Source organism: Heloderma suspectum, chromosome 7 (assembly GCF_057233095.1).
Source record: "Heloderma suspectum isolate Gila_16-S chromosome 7, 16-S_ref, whole genome shotgun sequence".
NCBI lineage: Eukaryota > Metazoa > Chordata > Lepidosauria > Squamata > Helodermatidae > Heloderma > Heloderma suspectum.
This window is the reverse complement of record NC_139464.1, coordinates 62470905-62485113: the sequence shown is the minus strand read 5'-3', so window position 1 is coordinate 62485113 and position 14209 is coordinate 62470905. Positions and strand designations below refer to the sequence as shown.

The following is a 14209-nucleotide window of genomic DNA, read 5'->3' as shown; positions in this document are numbered from 1 at the left end:
CCAAAAAAGAGAGGGAAAAAAACATGCTAAGAATGGGCTCTATCATTCCTGCCATAGAAATTTCATCCCTAGAGTGTTCCCAGTGTCCTAGGGAGTTGACATGAACTTCAAGCACTGCTTCCTAGGATGCTCCACAGACACTCTTAAGAAAGAGGCTTCTATGGCAGGAATCATAGAGCCTGATCCTAGAGTGGTTCGCCCCCCCTTTTTTTTATTGGTGGGAAATGCAGGGCGTCTAGAGCTGCCAAACAAGGCTTGAAGGTGCACCATTTGCACCCCTGATATATATAAACTGCATACTTCAGTACGATTACTCCCAAGAAAGGAAAAGTTTTTGCCCTGAGTTCTTCCTATTATATTTTCTGTCAGCTCCTACTCCGCAGCCCCAAAATCTGCTCTAAGAAATTGGCTGACAAGGATAGAATTCTCAGTGTCTGGTTTTTAGATTATTTTGTGACACAGATCATGAGAAGCAGTGATGAAACAATTAGTGCTTCTCTCACACAATGGTGCTGGCAAACTTATTCTAACAGAAGCTGATGCAAAGAGTGTGACTTCCTGTGAGAACAAGGGTATCACACACTAGGGTGCAGGGAAAGAGCAACTGGCCATTTCTGCAACATGGAGCAGAATTGCTGTTGTAATGAATAATGTGCCTTACTTCCACATCCTTGTGCAGGGGTACTGAGGGGTAACAGAAGAGTGTTAAGAGGCAACTCGCTGCCATACAATAACTTGTCTCCAAGTTTCTTGCTGTTTGGAGCAACTCACACAAGCCGCTGGTATGATGATTTCTGGGAATGGTGATGGGTGGTGATGGTGGTGGTGATGGTGGATATGGAGGACTGGTTGCAACCAATGGCTTGGCTCCAATTTTCAGGATATAACTCCTCAGTGAATCATGTCTGTATTAGTGAGACACTGGTGACTAGATGTTGAAGGCAAAGTGGCAGCCTGGGGAGTAAACGGCAACCCTTTTTTTGTTTACTTCATTCCTCATATGATCCCAGTCACAACGATGTACTGGAAATGTATTTATTACATTTCTATACTGCCCAATATCCAAAGCTCTCTGAGCAGTTCAAAGAACAGAGATTAAAAACATAATATAAAAACGTAACAGAATATAACACAGAAACCTTTAAATATTTACAACTACAGAATAAAACCAAAGTATGTCCAACAGTAGAGGACAACAACGGTGCAAAGATCTCCTCCCCGCCTGCCCTTAATAGTTCTTAAAAACTGAAGGATTTAAAAAGCCTGGGAGAATGAAAAGGTCTTCACCTGCCACCATAAAGACCACAATTTAGGCAACTGGTGAGCCCCACTTTAGTAGCCACCCACCCCACTTTATTTGGTTGGGCATCCAGAGAAAAGCCTCTGAAGAGGATCTTAGGCTCCAGCCAGGTATATGTGGAAACAGACTAAAACAGACGTCAGGTAAACTGGCCCCAAGCCACTTAGGGCACATTTATCAGGATTCCTGTCAGCCTCTGATTTCAGAGGCTGATGGGAATCCTATGCTGATAGAGAGGACGGCAGAAGCAGTCTTTGCCTCCATGCTCCCCTTGCTCTGCGTTTTAGCTAGACAGGAGTTTTCGCCTGTGTAGCTGGGGCTCTGCGGAGTAGGAGGGAAGGAAGACAAGGCGGCAGGAGGATTCTTCGTAGGCCAGCCACCCTGGCCTCCTCCCTTCCCCACCAACAGAACCACCCCTTTTCCCTCCTCTGTATAGAGCGCGAGCTCATAGAGGCAGCTGATGCAGTTCTCTCTGCGCCAGTTGAAAGGAGGGGAGCTCGGACTGCTGCGAGTGGGAGTGGCAGGGAGCGCTGTCTCCAGCCTCAGATCCAGGAATACAAAAAATCCTATGCCCCCCGGGTGCTGTCTAGTGGCCACAGGACTGCTCTCCTCGAGGTATAAATGTTAAAACCAGGACTTTGAATTGAACCTGGAAAAAGACTGAAAGCCAGTGAAGATCACAAAGCACTGGCGTAATATGATCACATCAGCCAATCCTTGTTAATAATCTTGCTGCCCTGTTTTGGCCCAGCTGAAGTTTCCAGACCATTTTCAATGGCAATCTCACATATAACGCATTGCAGTAATCCAAATTATGCCATGATAGTAAATAGCTAGATTTGGCTATCTGCTGTCATCACTATGGGCAAATTAAGCACATTTATAGTCAGGATAATACTGCCTGTATTGCTCATCTGGATGAGGTGATCACAAACAATTAAACATCATTTTGCAACAACCCCTGTCCCCAAGAAATTGTCTCTCAATTCTGATGATTTGCACTACACACCTTTTTGTATTAGCCCTAATTTTTAATTTGTCATTTCTCCCCCCCCCCCTCTGCCCTAAAACAGTTAAGATGCTGTGTTAGGGTTGATTTTTGTTATCAGCCAACAGCAGTACCACAAAGTTGTAGTCATGAAGCATTAAGTACTCATGAGATTATTTAGAATGTTGAGATTCAGAAAATAGCACGGGAAATTTTGATGTTGTTGGAAGGACCAACCCATTTCCCAGTTCTGAACAGATGTTTCAAAGCTCTGAAAAAATTATCCCATCCTTACTGATCTAATTGGAAACTGACTGTACTAGTATTGCTATGAAGATATATAATTTTATGTTTAACTTTCACTCACACCCTCCATTTCCTGATAAAACCAGGAAGCAAATGTATTGCCACCACAACATCCAGAGCTGATTTTACCCATGAAATTAACCCTGAATGGGTTTCACTAGAGAAACATAACCACTCCAAAATCACTGTTTTCCAAAGTTCTATAGCTGAATCACATTCTTCATGAATTTAAACTGGATACATTTTACACATAACAAAGACTAACTTCTCGAGTGTGTGCACACACAAATAACAACTATCTGTCCCAAGAGGAGCCAGGTAGCCTACTGACAGGTAGTCAGTAGGCTACCTGTCAGTAGCAGTCCTAAACAACCCAGGCTTACCTAGTCACAAACTATACTAAGCACAGCTATCTCCTTGCAGACACCAGTTTGGTATTTTTACTCAAAGTGGGGACCTCCAACAAAATGTTGCAGTGCACTATTAACAAGAGTGGTCTTGTTTAGGACTCCAGCTAGCTGGAACAACAGCTTGTCGTTGCATGAAGGTTTCAGGATGGGGAAAAGGAAAAATGATTTCCCCTTTCTCACCTTATTGAAACCTTCCCTCAGTGCACTATTTAACATAAAAGAGTCATATTCCAGACTAGCTGTCACATACCCTGCCCTGAACTATGGGTGCAATCCTATGCGTGTTTAGACAGAAAAAAGTCCTACAACTCCCAGCATTCCCCAGCCAGCCATGCTAAAGTGCTTTGTGTTATATAGCAGGGGGAGGGGACAGTTTCTGCAGAGGGGTAAAGAAAGTATACTCCCTTTTTCTCCCTCCTGAGTCCTCCCCATATAGCTCAGGGAAGGTGTTTAACACACTGGCGTATCTCTGCAACCGCTCCCCGCTTTCAGCATACTATAACCAGCTAGCAGTTCAAAAAGGCCAATTTCCTTGCTTCACCCATTTCTTTCTTTTCTTTAAAACTGACATGAATATTCTGTGGCTCCTGGATGCCAATGAGCATGCTCAGTCTGTGTCATACTTTTTGGGAGTTGTTTTTTCAATGTACAAACTAATACATTTCTGTCTACCTGGGGGTTCCCCAGATATGTAGAAACCCTTTCCCTGGGGGTTCCCCAGATATGTAGAAACCCTTTCCCTGGGGGTTCTCCAGATATGTAGAAACCCTTTCCCTGCTAAACAGATAGGCACAGGACCATCAAGTTCAATATTACAGAATTATATTACAGATCACCATGCAAAGTGATTTAGGGGCTACTTTTCAGATCTTTACATTAAGCAGCCATAACCTGTTATGATCCCTTACTAAAGTAATATTATGATCCTTGTATACATCAAGTTGTCAACTGCTATCAAAGGAATTTCCACAAGCTATGTATATATGCCTGCATTTTAAATTTCAGTATGTTACCTACTGAGCTACTGCAGGAGGCCAAGGAAAGGGCATTAGACAGTTAAAGACAATTGGATTCTTTTTTCCTTTGGATGGGTGCCTTCAGTTCACTGCAGCACAAAGTAAGTTGACCATATAAGGCTCTGGGATTCCCATGCAAAATGCTCAAATACATTAACTATATGTATGCTAAAACCAAACAAGCTTCTAAAAATGAGCCTGAAGTATCCACGTATTAGTAGAACAGGAATTTTTCCCTTTCAAAGATAATAACAGCAATTTAGACTTTCTCCACTTTAAAAAGTAATTCGTAGAAGGATTTAGAGGATTTCCAGTTGGATGGAAAAGAGTACACTTCTTAGGTTCAGAACTAGGGAAGGTGCCAGCTTCCAGTGAGCACTAGCCATTTCTGTCATAACTTCTACTTCACTTTTATCAGATACACTAATTTAAATGCAATGTGCTCCCTTTCTCTGCAGTAAGGGATGCTCTACTAACTATGAAGGATAGGTCTGCCAGTGGCTATTAGTCACATTAGCTAAAAGGAACCTCCAGATTCAGTGACAGTATGTCTCAATACCATTGGCTTTCACACCCTGCTTGTGGGTTTCCTGGAAGCTTCTGGCTGCACTCTCCTTAGGGGAGAATCAGCAGCTCAGTAGTGGAGCACATGCCTTGCATGCAGAAAGTCCCAGTTTCAATCCCTGGCATCTAGAGGTAGGGCAGGAAAAACTCCTGCCTGAAACCCTGGAGAGCCACTGCCAAGCAGTCAACATTACAGGGCTAGATGAACCAATGGTCTAGGAAGGGAGCTTCCTATGTTCCTGCAAAAGCATAATAGACTAGACAGACCAGACAGACCTTTGGACTAGAAGGGCTGTTATAATTGTAATTAATTTTACATCCTACTCGAGGAAAACTTTCTCTGTGAGATGAGAATGGAAGCCTACCGGCTTACTTTCAAGTTACTCAGGAGTATTTCTCACCCTAATGAACTCTTTATCCACTTCCCTGCCTTTACAGAAGCAGGGGGCAACCTCTACCGCACGGGCCTAATCTGGTCAGTGAAGGGTTGAGCACCCTCCACAGGCAGCACTCCCTGCCATCCCCAAGCCCCTTCCCCTCCCCAAGCCTCACCCCCTGGGGGGAAGAGGAATTCCCATGTCATCTCCAATCAGAGATTGGAGATAAGCTGGGGATTCCCTGAACTACTTGCTGGGACTTGAAAGTTTGCAGCCTGCTTACAGCCAGCTCCTGCAAATCCCAGCCAAGTCCCTTCCCATGCTGCTCGCACACCATTTGGTGAGCAAGTGGAGTGGAAAGGAGTCGCTCAACTCGACCAATGCCTGCAGGAGCCGGTCAAGTCATTTTCCATGTAGAGAGAAGCACACAGCAAGGAAGAAAAGTGGGTGGGGACACTGTCGATGGCATCACGGGAGGGACTTGGAAGTGTTATCTAGAGACCCACCCTCTAGATAACATCCGGCCCGCCAGGCTTGGTCTGGGGTGTAACTTGGTCTGGGGTGTAACCAAAAGAGGTTGCATCGCCTTCTTTACAGAAAAGGAAGCTATAGAAATTCTGACCTTTTTTCATAGGAAGATACTAAAATGCAAAATTCACCATAGAAACCTGCTTGTTGAAATAAATTGCTTTTTTCTGAAGAACACATCCTCTAATGAAAATCTGATTTAGATGTTCCCCATGATAATTGACAGTCACTTTTATAAACTTGTTTTGGTAGGTTACCAAAAAGGAAAATAACTGTAGACAAATGCCTGAGGGATGGGAGTGACTCTTCCACTGCAAAGCGGCTGATGACATATGTTGCCTAGAAGGGAGGAAGGATGGCTTTCTTCTCTATGATTAATAATACTTCCAAGCCCCTCCCTCTCTCACCTGGTTCATCCCTTGACATGATTGCAGCTTAAAGGGCTTCCCTTCCTTCAGACATTTCACCTGGGAAAGGAAATCTCTTTCTTACAGTCAATCTCAAATAGTTACACTGGAAGCATTAGCACTAGCTTTTACAGAGGCTCACCAAAATTAGTATGGCTTTTTCTGCATCAACATCTTGGTAAAAGTTTAAACATGAACAGAGTAATAATTTATGTAGAGGTCACAGTGTGCCAAACATAGTATAGACCACAACAAAGACAATTCATTGCGGGGGGAGGGGGAAGGATTACAATCTAGATTGGGAGGTGTGAATTATACCATGAAAGAGGAGCATTTCATGTATTAATCCAACCCTCAGAGGGTTGGATCCAACGCTGTTACTTTACTCACAGAAGTACCCTTTCTATAACTACAACTCTCTTTCCATGAACGGAATGACATTATTGGAACCAACCCATTGTAAAGTTTCTGTGTAAACAGAGACAGACTTTTGGGTACACAAGAGCAATTAACTGCTATCATTCAGTAAAGTAGTTAAGAAAGACAGCCATAATCAAGGTAACTGTGCCTTTCACCCCCAATCTCTAACAGAACCCTCCCTCCCCCAACATCTGATTGTTGGGGATGGTGCAAACTCTGAACCTACATATAGCATAGCTCTTGATTATACAATACATGGTGGCTCACAGAGCAAAGAGAACAGAGCTAATCCATTTACTGGACCAGTATCCTTAAGTGTACAATCCCAGCAGATGCAAATTAAGAGAGTACTCTTGCATTAAATCAGGATGTTTTAAGGATCTACTTGTAAAGAAATTCTGGTCAGCAGCACATAGGTATGTATATGAGTGTTTACAAAGTTGCCAAACAAAGGGAATTAAGCAAAATAATGCTATATATTCTTAACGTATCAATGGTTCCCTTGAACTTTAGAAAGCTGTTTAACTATACATAATTATAACAACGCTTATGCTATCAAGCATGTTCCAACAAAACAATCAATATATTTATTAAGTCTAGCTCTGGCTGTAGTCCATTATGTACCCCCTCTCACCATTGGCTTAAGCAACTATTAAGAGTTCTGTCTGGGGGAAGGACAGACTATAAATCAACTACCTATCACTAGAAATGATGGGTTGGTTACTCCTAGGCAACTGTTTACATTGCCATTTTGTGGATCAAGCAGCAAAGTGGCAGTAATGTAACCCCAATGGAGTTAGTCAAAAAGTTTTACGCTGTGAAACTTGCACTGAAATGTTTTTCATTTCATTTTCCACGACTGCCCAACATAATGTGGAATCGGAATCTGTTGTCTTAGAATTTCAAGAACTGCAGTTCTAATTTTTGTAGAAATTATCCCAAATTTATTGTTTTAGTAAAAATACTAAATACTACCAAGCAGTGAAAAGACCCCAGAAGACTGGAATATTCAAAATGGCCACTGGCACACACCGCAACCCACCATGGCTTAAAAAAGCCATGGTCGGCTATGGTGATCATGCAAACCCAATCACAGGCTCTCTTGACTAGAATACAACTGGCCACATGTGGAACACTGCACATGCAGCAGGGAGTTTCTGCACACATGTATCTTTCTTCTGCAGTCCCCAAAGCTTCTCCTGACAGTTAGAGGACTCTTTGCAGCTGTGTGAAATGTAGCACAGGAGGATTCATGTGGGGTTTAGCAACATCCACACATGCACAAGGTTGTTTAAATCCTGGACTATGCACCTGCTCATGCTCTCCCTATTCAATTAACCTGTCTGTGTGTAATTTTTCCATTAAACCTCTTCTCTTTATCAGACATTCCTTCTCCCTCTCAGCAAATGAAACTTGCAAATTACTCTTAGGCAAGTATAAAACTATTTTGTTTTATACTTTTAGAATTTGACCTGCCAACTGGTAGTTCTGGACCAATCGATGATTTATGAGAACTATGTGAGTAGCCAGGTGCTGAGGGAGAGCTCATACAGATAGCAAACAGTTACGTGATTACATCACAAGGTAGAACTAGCAAATGTACTTTGGGGGGAAAAAAAACGCTTTTAGTTCCATTGAGGAATTTATTTAGATTGCAAGCACTAAATAAAAATCTTCGGCGATAACTTGCTCCTCCAGATAAAGAATAGTTTGTTGCTGTTTTATTATGTAAGTTTTACCGTTGTACATCGCCTTGTGAGGGCTCCTGCCCTGAAAAGTAGTCAAGAAATAAATAAAAATAAATAAAATTTGGCATCTGACAAGCATGAGTTCAGCCAGCACTTTATGAATTTTCTAATGCTTATTTAAGCACAGCAATGAAGTGGAAGGAGAAAATTCATCCGTCTGTATGTACAAGAACAAAAACACTAAATTACATTAACTACGTTAAAGATAAAGGACAGTATCCAATTGGGGCCTTCTGCACATGGCAAGCCCCACCAGCTCTGATCCATGTATGGTTAGCCCCGCTAATCCTGGTCCACAAGTGACCCTACTGCTTGTGCAACGCGACACAGTGCTTCCAGGGACAAGTCCTGAAACGAGCAAAAATGTTTGTTTATGGAAGAGGCAGGGCTCTGGTGACCCCCTTTTTCCAGAAACAAGCATTTCTGCTCATTTTGGAGCTTGCTCCCAGAAGCTCTGTATCACGTCATGCAAGCAGTAGGGGCTGCTTGTGGACAAAGATTGGTGGGGCTGGCCTCAACTGGATACTGCCCAAAGTTGTACATTAGAGTTTACCACTCTTACATTTTACTCAAAATGGCATGTGACCATTCCTCCCACCACCCATTACCTTGGATGGGTTGGTTGTTACTGGGTACATTTGATGATTAGAACATGCATATTTTACAAGAACAAAGGTTCAGATCTGTTACATTTTGGTAAGACATAATGGCTATAGTCCTTTTCACAGTTAATATTAAGTTTGAAATTCTATCCATATTAACTCAAGAGCAGACATCACTGAACTCATTACAAATGATTACATAAGATCCCAAGACAAATGTTCTTATGTCTGAGGTTTAGCAAGTTCCAAACCTTTTAAAGGTACCTAATTATATGGTAGGTAATAATCAGCAATACCAAGACAGAGAAATACATAAATGGTAATATGTGGGGAATAAGGAGCCTTGGAAAGGATATGCCAGCTGGATCCAAAGGTCTTAAGTGAACTTATATAAATGTCATTTGTGGGAGCCAGTATACTCTTGTAGCTAGAGCACTAAGCTAACACACAGAAACTTAGTTCAAATTCTCACATAGCATGAAGATCAATGGATAGTCACCTCACATAATTTAACATCAATCAGATGTTATGATGCTACAATGCCACTGATAGGAAGGTTGGATGGGACACAAAATGTAACGAACAGAAGTAAATTGTGTGCTCACCATATCAAACAAGAAGTCAACCATTTCTTTTCCTAGATGTCAGGTTTAGAATTATTTCTGCCATTCAGACTTGATTGTTAAAGCTTGTATACTGCTTTTTAATGTACGAACAGAGAAATGCTTCCTGACAACCATTCACTCACTCACTGACTAGCTATGGTTTACTGGCATAATTTGATTTTAGATATTTTTATTCTGATTTTTCTTGGCTTTTCATTCCTTTATTGGGAGAATCTTGTTAGAATTCTTGTTAGATATAGAGCAGTATATACATTTTGTAAATAAATACAAGAGTACTTTAGAACTCCCTCCAAATGGATCTACTTACAACAGTTCTTCTTACTTTGCTCACTTCAGAAATAGGAGACAGTTGGAAACTACTCTTCAGGTGTATAAAACAAAGCTAGCACATAAAGCTGGCTAATGCTGAAAGACACTATTAACCAGGTAGAAAGCACAGTTCCTGAGCTGGCTAAATACTTTGTCCTGGCTGAACGTGAAAAACATGCTTATTCACGTTTGACTCAGTTGTCAATTAATGTCTGTCAGCACTGAGATAGACTCCCACCCTACAATTCAACTTCGAATGTGTCTTGTTTACCAACAAGTCTTCAATGTTCTACTCTCAATGTATAATATAGTAGAACTATGCCTTAACATCTCAGTACATTTCAAGGAGGGGAAAAGGAGGTCAAGTGGACATTAAACAATCTCCAGAGTAGAATATAAGCATATGCAGCCAATTCAATTATAAGATAAAGAAAGGTCAACACAAAAACCTTTGGATATTTGAGGGTAATGACACAGTTCTGAAATCAAACTCAATACAGATTCTCATATTAGTTCCCAGGAGAGAACACAGTACGTTAAATGACCCACAATTATGCCACATCCAAATTAATCCTTAGACCTCAAAATAGAGGTTCAGTGCTTATACCAGGGATGCAGAAGCTCTTTCAATCCAAGGGCCAAATGGGGCCACATTCCAGTGATATACAAGGTCAAAAGGATAAGGTGGTGTGGCCCCAAATTCCAGAAATATGAAAAAAAAAAATGCCAGCATATTTTAGCTTACAGCTCCTCTACCAGTAACTAGGAGAAGCATTTCAACCTTTAAGAATAGGGGGGGAAATTGCATAAAAGCCATGAAATCACCCAACAATCAGGGGAGGGGGGAGGGGACATGGCCATTTGGGGATCCCTGGAGGGCCAGGTTTGGGCCTCAGGCCTGAGGTTCAGCACCTCTGGCTTACACTTTGTGCTATATATTTTTCTGTTTACATACATACTGTATATAAGAAGGAAAAGGAAGTGCCTCAATGGACTGAATGCTCTGAACATGCAGCCCCCCACCCCCCAATGTGACTGTGCAGGAGTTCTCAAACAGAGATTCATAAGAAAATATATTCAGAAAAAATTAAAAGATTCAGTATGTTTCAACAGATCTTAAAGTAATGCCCCCATATGATCAAAGGGAACATGGCCACTATTAACAATGCCTAGACTTCTAAGCTGATAACTGCAGAATTGTCCAGTATCAGCCAGCTCAGCATTTAACAGCTTATCCTCTGGCCCCACAAAAAGAAGAGGACAGCATCCAAATGCTCTTGCATTAACACAACACAATTGGTCAGCTTCTTCCTCCAGCACAACTACACAACAGCACAAAACGCTTGAGCCATGCAGCTGCAAGGTGGCTGCGCTGCACAACGCACTAAACAGCTCACAAGGTGGTGGATAAGGAGGCAACAATGTAGGATGCATCAGGGCTAGACCTTGCACCATGCAAGGCTGCAGACAAAGAAGTTAATAATAAAAGACAATGCTACACAAACCATAGGACAAAAGCCACATAGTCAAAGGCCAGACAAGCACTAGCATGATAAAAAAAACCTCCCCAAACAGACAATCAAAAGAAGGGAACAAGACTTATAAACTGGTATGGGGGTTTTACGTACAGGTAAAACTGGGAATCAAAGAGAAACAATAGGTACACAATGAGAACAGGCTCCACTCCCTTACAAATTGGCTATACACATAACAATCATGAAAAGCATGACCGCATTAAAAAAACACCATTTATATAGGACTTCTTTATTACTCAAATTGATATACCGCTTTCCACAGAAGTATCAAAGCAGTGCCATAAAACAACGGCATCAAAACAACAACAACAACTATATCTATATAAAAATAATAAAAACAACACAATACAAATTAATCAGCAATAAAACTGTACACTGGACTGTGTGCTACAAACCACAGCTGGCTGGGTTACACTTCAGGGAAAGCCTGCGTGAAAAGATGAGTTTTAAGAAGATATCTGAACTAATATCAATTGTCTAATATCAACTGGTAAAGTATTCTGGGTGCTGCAACATTAAATGCTCTACTTCTTGCTCCTAGTGGTTCCACATGGACCTATGGCCTAGTTGAAGTCCACCAGGAAAAAAGCCTTCGGCGTGGTGGCCCCCTTCCTGTGGAACTCCCTTCCTTTGGAGGTCAGGCAGGTGCCAACTTGTGTTGCTTTCGGAGCCTCCTGAAGACATAGTTATTTCAAGAGGCCTTCCCTGAGTGACCACCTGAGGTTTATTAAGTTCAGAATCTGTTTTTTTTTGTTTTTTTTTTCATTGGGGGTTTTTATTCTTTTATCTTGTTGTTCACTGCTCCAAAATCTTTGATGTGGTCTTTGATTTACAATGATATAAATATTGTAAATAAACTATAAATAAATACTGCAAGTGCTTCTGAGGAGAATGTCAGGAGCATGTGGCATCTCCTGAAGTGCTCCCTCTGATGCTCACAGAGATCAGGCAAGGACATAAAGGGTGAGGGGCTCCCTAGGTAACCTGGTGCCTATTTGTTTAGGGCTTTATATGTTAGCAACACCTTCAAGAGGTCCCAGTTAGTAGCCTCACCACAGTATTCTGCACCAGCCACAGCTTCTGGACCAAGCCGTGCATCACAATAATCCTACCAATACCTGTATGTTATGGGCCAGGGACAAAACAGACTAAAAGAAGTATTGCTATGAATGCTCTGGCAGGCATCGTCCTACAGCAGCATTTCCCAAAGTGTGGGTCACAACCCACAGTATCATTCCAGCCCAGTCTCAGGGCCCCCTCCCCACCCCGCTGTCTTATACATGTAACCCCACCCCCGGAGCAGAAAATGGTGAGGTGAAAGCTAGGCTGAAGCAGCACAGAAAGTTGTTGAAGAGTCAAAACGGAAAGGCATGGGGAAGCCAGCATCTACATTACTCTGGAGGGGCAAGAATGGCAGAAATAGTGGTAGCCAGCCAACAGTGGAGAAGCACAGACACTTTGGAACTGTTCCTTCCCTCCTAGTATTCCAGAGCGCTGAGTCATCAGTGGTTGGGGAGAGACCTGGGCAGTATGTGTGTGCATAAGAAAGGTGGTGTGGGAATTGAAGTGGAAGTAGCATGTCCACTCAGCGGTGGCAGTGGTCTCAAAGAGTAAGGGGGAGTATGGGGGAGTATGGGATAAGGAGAGGAAGGAAAACCTATCTGAGGTCCCTGAACACACACAGGCATGAGGTACAACCGCTGCCACTTCTTGCTGTGTCCTAGGGTGGGGAGGGAAAGTATTTTGTCCCTCCCCCACACCCTTTAGTCCTCCTCTATAGCAAGCCTAGCCTGGGCATGAGGTACAAGGCAGCACCTACTGAAACAACCACTACTCCTTGCAAGGAGAAGGTGGATTTTTTTATTGCCACCCCCTTAATCTTCTTCCATGGACTGCTCTCCTGAGAACATGGCTCCTGGGGTTCCAGAGAGCAGAGCCTTGAGGAGCCCTGGGAGAAAAATCAGGCAGTGTGCAGGAAAAGAATCAATCAGTGAATGATGCTGGCACAGGCTATCTGCTCTTCCTTGCATTTAAGTACATTATATCCAGACCGGATGGTATTTTCATGATTTACAACTAGAAATACTCTAAAACAGCCTGAGCACATCACATTACATTCATGTAATCTGCATGACTTTGGGCAGTCCATGTAGAATTCCCCACTCTAATTTGCTTTTTTGCATATCACTGATGTGAATAAACATTCATGTGGTCAGAGATATTCTATACACATTTTGGCTACAATCTTATTATATTCACTTATCTGGGAATAACTCCCATTGAACTCAATGGTATTTACTTTTGAGTTGACACTTATAGGATTGCACTGCAAGTCACAAACCTAAGAGTAAAAAACATGTTGACTTCAGTGCTCAATCAATCCCTCTCCTGCGTCCTTCACTAGGGCCAGTGCTAGGAACACTACAGCAAAGGAAACAATTTGGGAATCACTGGCATCCTCTGCCCAGGCTATAGTAAACGGGATCCTAGGAAGTCCTGTCTCTTCTTGATGTAGCTCTGCGCTCTTCAGTGAAAAATTAAATCTTAGAAACCACAGAAAATCAACCAATTCAAGAAACTGAAGTCCCAAGGTTTTAATTTTTTTATGCGTGTCACATTGAGTTTGAGGACACCATGAAGAGTGTGAGACTAGTACAGCAACCTTCTTTTAAAATCATGAATTTCTAACAATATTATTTTCAAGAATACATTTAATATGCTCAGGTTTTCCTTAATCAGATTTAATGTTGCTTTCACTTGTCATTGTTCTGTACTTTGGCTTTGCCTGCACTCACTGCCATTTTGTGACTGGTGGGTCTCAGTGATTTACAGCCTTCTCGAGTGGGCCCTGAGAGTAGAAAGCCCTGTTCTAGAATCTAGAACATATCCTTCTGGATTGGGTTCTGGTTACAACTTCTGGTTGGGTTATATTATAGTTGTCCTACTTAAATGGCCGATTCCAAGTGGTGCGGAGGGATTTCTGCTTGAGCCCATGGTTGTTGTGCTATAGAGTCCCCTCTGCTGTCCACATGAAACTAGTGAGTGAGGTAATTTAAGAGTCAGAGCGAAGTGC

General features: G+C 42.2%; 1 protein-coding gene across 6 annotated transcripts in view; it reads right to left on the bottom strand.

Moving 5' to 3' along the window:
* Positions 1-14209, bottom strand: part of PPP1R12A (protein phosphatase 1 regulatory subunit 12A) — a 147594-nt gene that overhangs the window by 113599 nt on the left and 19786 nt on the right. The gene's annotated exons all lie outside the window — the stretch shown is intronic.